The sequence below is a fragment of the Apostichopus japonicus genome, chromosome 5, assembly GCF_037975245.1.
Source record: "Apostichopus japonicus isolate 1M-3 chromosome 5, ASM3797524v1, whole genome shotgun sequence".
In the NCBI taxonomy this organism is placed as follows: Eukaryota; Metazoa; Echinodermata; class Holothuroidea; order Aspidochirotida; family Stichopodidae; genus Apostichopus; species Apostichopus japonicus.
This window is the reverse complement of record NC_092565.1, coordinates 326,075-336,074: the sequence shown is the minus strand read 5'-3', so window position 1 is coordinate 336,074 and position 10,000 is coordinate 326,075. Positions and strand designations below refer to the sequence as shown.

At 55.4% G+C, this 10,000-nt stretch overlaps 3 non-coding genes across 3 annotated transcripts in view; all 3 read right to left on the bottom strand.

Moving 5' to 3' along the window:
* LOC139968437 (large subunit ribosomal RNA) overlaps window positions 1–486 on the bottom strand; it is a 4,028-nt gene extending 3,542 nt beyond the window's left edge. The window contains exon 1 of the ribosomal RNA XR_011793434.1: window positions 1–486. This exon is cut by the window's left edge and continues 3,542 nt beyond it. This is a non-coding gene — a ribosomal RNA (large subunit ribosomal RNA).
* Window positions 487–920: 434 nt separating this feature from the next.
* LOC139968351 (5.8S ribosomal RNA) lies at window positions 921–1,080 on the bottom strand. Its single transcript, XR_011793356.1, has one exon. It is a non-coding gene; the product is annotated as a 5.8S ribosomal RNA (ribosomal RNA).
* Window positions 1,081–1,685: 605 nt separating this feature from the next.
* Window positions 1,686–3,563, bottom strand: LOC139968314 (small subunit ribosomal RNA). The gene has a single exon (XR_011793320.1). It is a non-coding gene; the product is annotated as a small subunit ribosomal RNA (ribosomal RNA).
* Between the last annotated feature and the right edge of the window lie 6,437 nt (window positions 3,564–10,000).

Genomic DNA, 10,000 nt, shown 5'->3' with positions numbered 1-10,000 from the left:
GCCTGAATCAACCGGACGCCCCATGTAGCATGCGGCACTCATCCGTTTACTTCTTGGCAGTTTCACGCAATGTTGAACCCTCTCTTCAAAGTTCTTTTCAACGTTCCCTCACGGTACTTGTTGACTATCGGTCTCGTGCATAGTATTGAGCCTTGGATGGAGTTCACCACCCCTCTTTGGGCTGCATTCTAAAACAACCCGACTCTTGGAAAGCTTTCCCTCCGGCCTTCGAGTCCGCCCTACGGGCCTTACACCCGCTGCGGGTAAGCTGCAGCCCCGATCACAGTGGACTGCGGCCGGACTCTGTCGACCGGAGTTCAGTTTCCTTACGCCACAGGTCCCTCGCACCGCAAACGGGCGCGGGGATTCGGCGATGGGCTCTTCCTGCTTCGCTCGCCGCTACTGAAGGAATCCTTGTTAGTTTCTTTTCTCTCCGCTTAGTGATATGCTTAAATCCAGCGGGTAATCTCATCCGATCTGAGGTCTGGAATCGTGAAAGACACGTGGAACGTGATCGGAGTCATAGCGGCGACCCGGGGTCTCTCCTTCCCCGGCGCTCCCCGAAGAATCGGGTCGCCGGCGGGAAAGGGTGGCCTACCATGCGCCTGCGAGAACGCAGACGGGAGGACGAGAGACCCCGCGATTGGGTCGACCGGCTCTGCCCGGCAGAGGCTCCTCGACCGTTCCGGGGGGTCGGACGCTGGACCGCACCACGGGCGCATACGTCTACACCCCGATGGCACGTCGCACGACCGACGAACCCCCGGTTACCGATCGAGCCTGCTCGCCGAGTTTCACCGGCGCCGACATCACAGAACTCCATCTGACACTGACCCGACGCAGCCGGCCGTCGAAGGGACGGCTGCGGCCGGGCGCTCCTCCGGCGCGCGAACACGCCGACTCTGTGAGTGATTGTCTTCAGACGCTCAGACGGACGTGGCTCGAGGAGCAGAGCATCCCCGAGCCGCCATTTGCGTTCGAATAAGTCGATGATCAGTGAGTTCTGCAATTCACATGAATTCTCGCATCTAACTGCGTTCTTCATCGACGCACGAGCCGAGTGATCCACCACCAAGAATTGTCATTTGCCACTGGAAGACTCCCGCGTTCGCAAACTCTCCTCAGAGCCGAGGGAAGAAGTGGAACGGAAGGAGAAAGGACACGGGGACTCTGTGCCTTCTTTGCTTGTGACTGGAAAGAAATATCCTCCGTCGAGCCGAGGGGGGAAGCGGGCTCCCTCCTTCCCCCCACCGCCGCGAGGGCGGGTCGCGCGAGTCAGACTCGCCGACTGGGGGGAAATCGGGCGACACCGGTGCCCCTTCTCTGCCCTGCGGAGAATGCCTCGAGGAGCGCCGCGCCGCGGACGGCGACGGCGTCTCCACCCTTGCGGGACTTCTCCCTCGAAGCTACCGGGAGCGCGAGACTCCGTGAGACAGACGACGAGAGAAGAACCGGGTACTCCCCGGGCTGGTCTGTGTGTGACACGCCCGTCTCCTTTTTGTCGGAGAGAGCGAAGGCGAAGCGCGGGGTCTGACCTCGACCGTGGAACGGGGAAGGAGGCGGTGAAAACCCCGCTCGAGTCCCCCCGGCTTTTCCAATTTGCTCTCTCCGCGTGTCTCTCTGTGACGGCTTTTCCGACATTCCCCCTTTGTTCCCTCTCCGATCACGGAGGGGAAGGGTTCTGTTAATGATCCTTCCGCAGGTTCACCTACGGAAACCTTGTTACGACTTTTACTTCCTCTAAATGATCAAGTTTGACCGTCTTCTCGTCGCGCCTCGACAACCGGCCGAAGCCGGGGGTGCCAGACGGTCGATCCGATGGCCTCACTAAGTCATTCGATCGGTAGTAGCGACGGGCGGTGTGTACAAAGGGCAGGGACGTAATCAATGCGAGCTGATGACTCGCGTTTACTTGGAATTCCTCGTTCAAGGGACACAATTACAAGTCCCTGTCCCCAGCACGGAGAAGTCTCAGCGGATTACCCGGACCTTTCGGCCGAGGGCAAATGTACCCGCTGCTTGCGCCAGTGTAGCGCGCGTGCGGCCCCGGACATCTAAGGGCATCACAGACCTGTTATTGCTCCATCTCGTATGGCTGAAAGCCATTTGTCCCTCTAAGAAGTTCGCGGCTCACCACGACGGGTGGCCGGACTATTTAGCAAGCAAGAGTCTCGTTCGTTATCGGAATTAACCAGACAAATCACTCCACCAACTAAGAACGGCCATGCACCACCATCCACAAAATCAAGAAAGAGCTCTCAATCTGTCAATCCTCACTGTGTCCGGGCCGGGTAGGTTTCCCCGTGTTGAGTCAAATTAAGCCGCAGGCTCCACTCCTGGTGGTGCCCTTCCGTCAATTCCTTTAAGTTTCAGCTTTGCAACCATACTTCCCCCGGAACCCAAAGACTTTGGTTTTCCGGAGAGTTGCCCGCCGCGTCATGGGAGGAACGCCGGCGAATTACGAGTCGGTATCGTTTATGGTCGGAACTAGGGCGGTATCTGATCGCCTTCGATCCTCCGACTTTCGTTCTTGATCAATGAAGACATTCTTGGCAAATGCTTTCGCTGTCGGGCGTCTTGCGACGATCCAAGAATTTCACCTCTCACGCCGCAATACGAATGCCCCCGGCAGTCCCTCTTGATCATTACCTCAGGATCTCAAGACCAACGAAATAGAACCGAGGTCCTCTTCCACTATTCCATGCTGAGCTGTTCGGGCACTTTGGCCTGCTTTGAACACTTCAATTTTCTCAAAGTAAACGTTCCAGTCTCGCACGGCACTCAGTTAAGAGCACCGCACGACCAACCGAATCACTGGCCGGGAAAAATCTCCCACGACTCCCGTTTGACGGGGAGAAGGGGAACGGGCAGTGCACGCCTCACGGCGGACCGCCCGCCCCGGCCAGAAATCCGACTACGAGCTTTTTAACTGCAGCAAATTTAATATACGCTGCTGGAGCTGGAATTACCGCGGCTGCTGGCACCAGACTTGCCCTCCAGTAGATCCTCGTTAAAGGATTTAAAGTGTACTCATTCCGATCACAGGGCCTCCGAAGAGGCCTGTATCGTTATTTTTTGTCACTACCTCCCCGTGTCAGGAGTGGGTAATTTGCGTGCCTGCTGCCTTCCTTGGATGTGGTAGCCGTTTCTCAGGCTCCCTCTCCGGAATCGAACCCTGATTCTCCGTTACCCGTCACAACCATGATAAGCGCATAACTTACCATCGAAAGTTGATAGAGCAGACTTTTGAAGGGAGCGTCGCCGGTGCAAGACCGTGCGATCGGCATGATTATCTAGAGTTCACCAGCGGAGACCGGACCCCGAAAGGACCGGGCTGGCCTTGTTCCTAATAAGAGCACGCTTCCCCCGAAGGGTCGGCGCTTTGTTGCATGTATTAGCTCTAGAATTACCACAGTTATCCATGGTATAAGACTTTCTCCAATAAACCATAACTGATCTAATGAGCCATCTGCAGTTTCTCTTGTATGTTCAGGATTGTACTTAGACGTGCATGGCTTAATCTTTGAGACAAGCATATGACTACTGGCAGGATCAACCAGGTAACGGTCGACAGAACCGGGCTGGGCCCGTTCGCCGTCCGGGAGTCGCTCTCGCACTCCCCTCTCTCTCTCTCTGAATTCTCAATTGTCGATGCCGTGCTATTACGGTACAGTGATCGAAGAACCGCCCGAAGGGATTCTCGAGGTGTGTATCTCTACCCGAGTCGACTGGGTCGTCTCGAGAGGAGTCGCAGTGGTCCCGCCTCGGAGACGGGACCGGTTCGAAGCGACGCGGGAGGGCGACGGCTCGTCCACTGGAACAGGGGAGAGCAATCGCACGCCTCGAGCGTGCATTCGTTGCTTGGATGAAAAAGCCCGTACCGAGCGCCGAGTGCAACACATGGTCGCAGCAACGGCAGCATGCCCGAACGGGTCCCGTGGAGAAAGCTCGATATCTGACGACACCGAGGTCCTGCTCTTTCTCCACCGGGGGTTCTGCGGATGAAAAGGCTCAATATCTGAACGTCGATATATACGTGTGCACGGAGGGACACCTCTGCTCACGGGGCGAGTGGGTGAAAACCCCCGCTCTGAGCGCCGAGTTGCAACACATGGTCGCGATGAAACGACGGCTGACCCTACCGAAAGGGCCCGCTGGAGTCCAACCATGACACGTATACACACACGACAGACATTAAAAGCCTTCTCGAGTCTTGGATCGACTCTGCTACCCCCCTCATATATAGAATCCGATTCACTCTGCCCGCTCGTTCTGACCATTGGATCACACACTTAAGCCAATACCCGCTACACTTAAGAGATCTCGAAATCTCGAACGAGACCCAGATTCTCTGCGGGTGAGTCGGGCGGCCTGCCGTCGCCGTCGGCTTGCCGTTTGCCTTTCGCCTGGTCGCATGGCACTCGTGCCATCGACCACGCAACGCGAGAGGCCTTCTCCCTTCTCCTTTCTCTCTCATCTCTACTCTCTCTCTTCTCCACCGGGGGTTCTGCGGATGAAAAAGCTCAATATCTGGGATTGTATATATACATATGCACGAAAGAACCTTCTACTCACGGGGCGAGTGGGTGAAAACCCCCGCACCGAGCGCCGAGTTGCAACACATGGTCGCGATGAAACGACGGCTGACCCTACCGAGAAGGCCAGCAAGGGTCTGACGTGCAAAAACATATTTACGCACCACAGGCAAGGAGCCTTTTCGAGTCTCGGGTGGACTCCCGTCCGCGAAAGCTTCATATCTGAACGTCGATATATACGTGTGCACGGAGGGACACCTCTGCTCACGGGGCGAGTGGGTGAAAACCCCCGCTCTGAGCGCCGAGTTGCAACACATGGTCGCGATGAAACGACGGCTGACCCTACCGAAAGGGCCCGCTGGAGTCCAACCATGACACGCATACACACACGACAGACATTAAAAGCCTTCTCGAGTCTTGGATCGACTCTACTACCCCCCTCATATATAGAATCCGATTCACTCTGCCCGCTCGTTCTGACCATTGGATCACACACTTAAGCCAATACCCGCTACACTAAAGAGATCTCAAAATCTCGGACGAGAGCCACACCTTGCGGATGCATCGGGCGGCCTGCCGTCGAGGTCGGCCGTCGCCCCGTCTCACAGACTCGTGCAACACGACGAGTCCCAGCCTACGCCTGTGTGCATCACCGTCGGCCTAAATCTCGGCCCTCGCCCGGTCGCATGACACTCGTGCCATCGACCGCACCATCGACCTTCTCACCCGGGAGCAACCCGTGTTTTCAGAGGAGTGCCGGGGTTGCTCCCGTGCCGGGTATGTCTTGTCCGGCGGCGCCCCGTCTCACAGACTCGTGCAACGACAACGGGTCCCATGCCTACGCATGTGTGCATCACCGTCGGCTAATTACTCGGCCCTCGCCCGGTCGCATGACACTCGTGCCGTCGATCACACCATCGACCTTCTCACATGGGAGCGACCCGTATTTTCAGAGGAGTGTCGGGGTTGCTCCCGTGCCGGATATATCTTGACGAAATCAAGGAGATATATGAGGAAACTTCTACAATTTGAAGATCGACCGGCGAGACAAGACACTCCCCTTAATATATAATCCGATTCACTCTGCCCACTCATTCTGACCATTGGGTCACACACTTAAGCCAATACCCGTTACACTAAAGTTGACCATGTTTTTTTTTTTTTGATATTATTATTATTATTTTTTTTTGTCAACGTCCTCTGTAACGAAGTCAAAACTCTATGCATGTGTTCGCGTGTCGTTCTGCCGTCTCCGCCGGGCACATCCCAGCCAGCGCCCGATACATTTAAGTTGACAACGGTCACAACTCTATGCATGTGCTCGTGGGTCGTTCTGCCGTCAACGTCGGGAACACACAGGCCAGTACCCGCTACATTAAAATTGACAATGGTCACAACTCTATGCATGTGCTCGTGGGTCTTTCTACCGTCAACGTCGGGCGCACACAGGCCAGTACCCGATACATGCAAGTTGACAGTGGTCACAAACTCTATGCATGTGTTCGCGTGTCGTTCTGCCGTCTCCGCCGGGCACATCCCAGCCAGCGCCCGATACATTAAAGTTGACAACGGTCACAACTCTATGCATGTGCTCGTGGGTCGTTCTACCGTCAACGTCGGGCGCACACAGGCCAGTACCCGATACATGCAAGTTGACAATGGTCACAAACTCTATGCATGTGTTCGCGTGTCGTTCTGCCGTCTCCGCCGGGCACATCCCAGCCAGCGCCCGATACATTCAAGTTGACAACGGTCACAACTCTATGCATGTGTTCGCGTGTCGTTCTGCCGTCTCCGCCGGGCACATCCCAGCCAGCGCCCGATACATTCAAGTTGACAACGGTCACAACTCTATGCATGTGCTCGTGGGTCGTTCTACCGTCAACGTCGGGCGCACACAGGCCAGTACCCGATACATGCAAGTTGACAGTGGTCACAAACTCTATGCATGTGTTCGCGTGTCGTTCTGCCGTCTCCGCCGGGCACATCCCAGCCAGCGCCCGATACATTCAAGTCGACAACGGTCACAACTCTATGCATGTGTTCGCGTGTCGTTCTGCCGTCTCCGCCGGGCACATCCCAGCCAGCGCCCGATACATTCAAGTTGACAATGGTCACAACTCTATGCATGTGTTCGCGGGTCGTTCTACCGTCACCGTCGGGCACACTTGAGCCAGTACCCGCTTGACTTTTTTTTTTTTTTTTTTTATGTCAACGTCTTCTTCAAGGAAGTCCAAAGTCTATGCATGTGTTCGTGGGTCGTTCTGCCGTCTCCGTCGGGCACACACAGGCCAGCGCCCGATACATTCAAGTTGACAGTGGTCAAAACTCTATGCATGTGTTCGCGTGTCGTTCTGCCGTCTCCGCCGCGCACATCCTAGCCAGCGCCCGATACATTCAAGTTGACGATGGTCACAACACTATGCATGTGTTCGCGTGTCGTTCTGCCGTCTCCGCCGGGCGCATCCCAGCCAGCGCCCGATACATTCAAGTTGACAACGGTCACAACTCTATGCATGTGCTCGTGGGTCGTTCTACCGTCAACGTCGGGCGCACACAGGCCAGTACCCGATTCATGCAAGTTGACAACGGTCACAAACTCTATGCATGTGTTCGCGTGTCGTTCTGCCGTCTCCGCCGGGCACATCCCAGCCAGCGCCCGATACATTCAAGTTGACAACGGTCACAAACTCTATGCATGTGTTCGCGTGTCGTTCTGCCGTCTCCGCCGGGCACATCCCAGCCAGCGCCCGATACATTCAAGTTGACAATGGTCACAACTCTATGCATGTGTTCGCGGGTCGTTCTACCGTCACCGTCGGGCACACTTGAGCCAGTACCCCGCTTGACTTTTTTTTTTTTTTATGTCAACGTCTTCTTCAAGGAAGTCCAAATTCTATGCATGTGTTCGTGGGTCGTTCTGCCGTCTCCGTCGGGCACACAATCAAGCCAGCGCCCGATACATTCAAGTTGACGATGGTCACAACACTATGCATGTGTTCGCGGGTCGTTCTGCCGTCAACGTCGGGCACACACAGGCCAGTACCCGATACATTCAAGTTGACAACGGTCACAACTCTATGCATGTGCTCGTGGGTCGTTCTACCGTCAACGTCGGGCGCACACAGGCCAGTACCCGATTCATGCAAGTTGACAACGGTCACAAACTCTATGCATGTGTTCGCGTGTCGTTCTGCCGTCTCCGCCGGGCACATCCCAGCCAGCGCCCGATACATTCAAGTTGACAACGGTCACAAACTCTATGCATGTGTTCGCGTGTCGTTCTGCCGTCTCCGCCGGGCACATCCCAGCCAGCGCCCGATACATTCAAGTTGACAATGGTCACAACTCTATGCATGTGTTCGCGGGTCGTTCTACCGTCACCGTCGGGCACACTTGAGCCAGTACCCGCTTGACTTTTTTTTTTTTTTTTATGTCAACGTCTTCTTCAAGGAAGTCCAAATTCTATGCATGTGTTCGTGGGTCGTTCTGCCGTCTCCGTCGGGCACACAATCAAGCCAGCGCCCGATACATTCAAGTTGACAATGGTCACAACTCTATGCATGTGTTCGCGGGTCGTTCTGCCGTCAACGTCGGGCACACACAGGCCAGTACCCGATACACGCAAGTTGACAACGGTCACAAACTCTATGCATGTGCTCGTGGGTCGTTCTACCGTCAACGTCGGCGCACACAGGCCAGTACCCGATTCATGCAAGTTGACAACGGTCACAAACTCTATGCATGTGTTCGCGTGTCGTTCTGCCGTCTCCGCCGGGCACATCCCAGCCAGCGCCCGATACATTCAAGTTGACAACGGTCACAAACTCTATGCATGTGTTCGCGTGTCGTTCTGCCGTCGGGCAAACCTATGCCAATACCCGCTTGATTTTTTTGTATTTATTATTTTTTTTTTTTTGTCAAGTCTTCTTTAACGACGTCACAACTCTATGCATGTGTCCGTGTGTCGTTCTGCCGTCTCCGTCGGGCACACACAGGCCGCTAGTACCCGATACATGCAAGTTGACAATCTTCACAAACTCTATGCATGTGTTCGTGTGTCGTTCTACCGTCGGGCAAACCTATGCCAATACCCGCTCGATTTTTTGTATTTATTTATTTTATTTTTTTTTGTCAAGTCTTCTTTAACGACGTCACAACACTATGCATGTGTTCGCGTGTCGTTCTGCCGTCTCCGCCGGGCACATCCCAGCCAGCGCCCGATACGTTCAAGTTGACGACGGTCACATCTCTATGCATGTGTCCGTGTGTCGTTCTTCCCGCCTCCGTCGGGCACATCCTAGCCAGTACCCGCTACACTAAAGTTGGCAATATTTTCGCGGGGTGGGGGCTCGTCATCTCTGACGAGGTCACAACTCTATGCGTGTGCTCGTCGGTCCTTCTGCCGTCTCCGTCGGGCACACGTAAGCCAATGCCCGCTACACTAAAGGGTCGCGAACATTCGATCGACCCCCTCTCGTGCACTCCCTGCCGACGACGCTCTCGGTCGACTCGGTCTCGCGCACCGTCTCTCCGACTGGTGCTATCGAACGACACACCGAGTCCCAGATCTGTGCACGTGCATCGGAGGCGCCTACGGTCGACCGCCGGGTGGGTATTCGCCCCGTCCCGTGCACCTGTGACATCATGGACCACGCCACCGAGCTCGAATCTATGCACACCGTACCCGTCGTGGACTTGTGCTTTCATCGATCACACACCCAAGTCGAATCCCTGCACATGCCACCGTCGACCACTCACCGAGGCCCAGACCCGTGCACGCTCTACCGGGCCATGCTCGACCACCCGTGCCAAATTTCGTCACCCCCTTCGAAACTTCCAAACCAAGCCGAGAGCTCTACCCGGTCGATGCGCGTCGGAGACCGACCGCCTCGACCCGTGCCAAATTTCGTCACCACACTTCCAAATATTTTACAACTCCAAATATCTCAGAGCTTCCAATCACCATCCAGCTCTATCTATCTATCTATGACCCTTGTCCGTGCACCACGCTGGTGGTGGTCGAGAGTCCCACCGCCTCGACCCGTGCCAAATTTCGTCATCCCACTTTAAAACAAACTCGACACATCCATGTCTTCTTCGATCGGATACACACGCACGCACGCGTATATATATATATATATATATACATATCCGTCTTCAAATCAAGCGGACCAAGAGATGACTGTCAGCAGATCGCAGCGAAGCGGCTGCTCTACTGGGAACGACACTCCGGTCCATACCCAAGTCGTTTGCAAGTGATTTTGCACCCGTCTCATAACGCGGAGAAGCCGCGGGCGAGCCGGAGAGTCGAGTCCACGAATCTCCCCGGCTCTGAAGGAAACCAAATGTAGTATTCCCACCGCGACCTTGGTCTCTTTCACGTACAGAGTGACTCTACACCAGACCTGCCGCTGGGGAAACGGGCGCCGAAGGTTACCGACGCTCTTACCGGTAAGGATTCT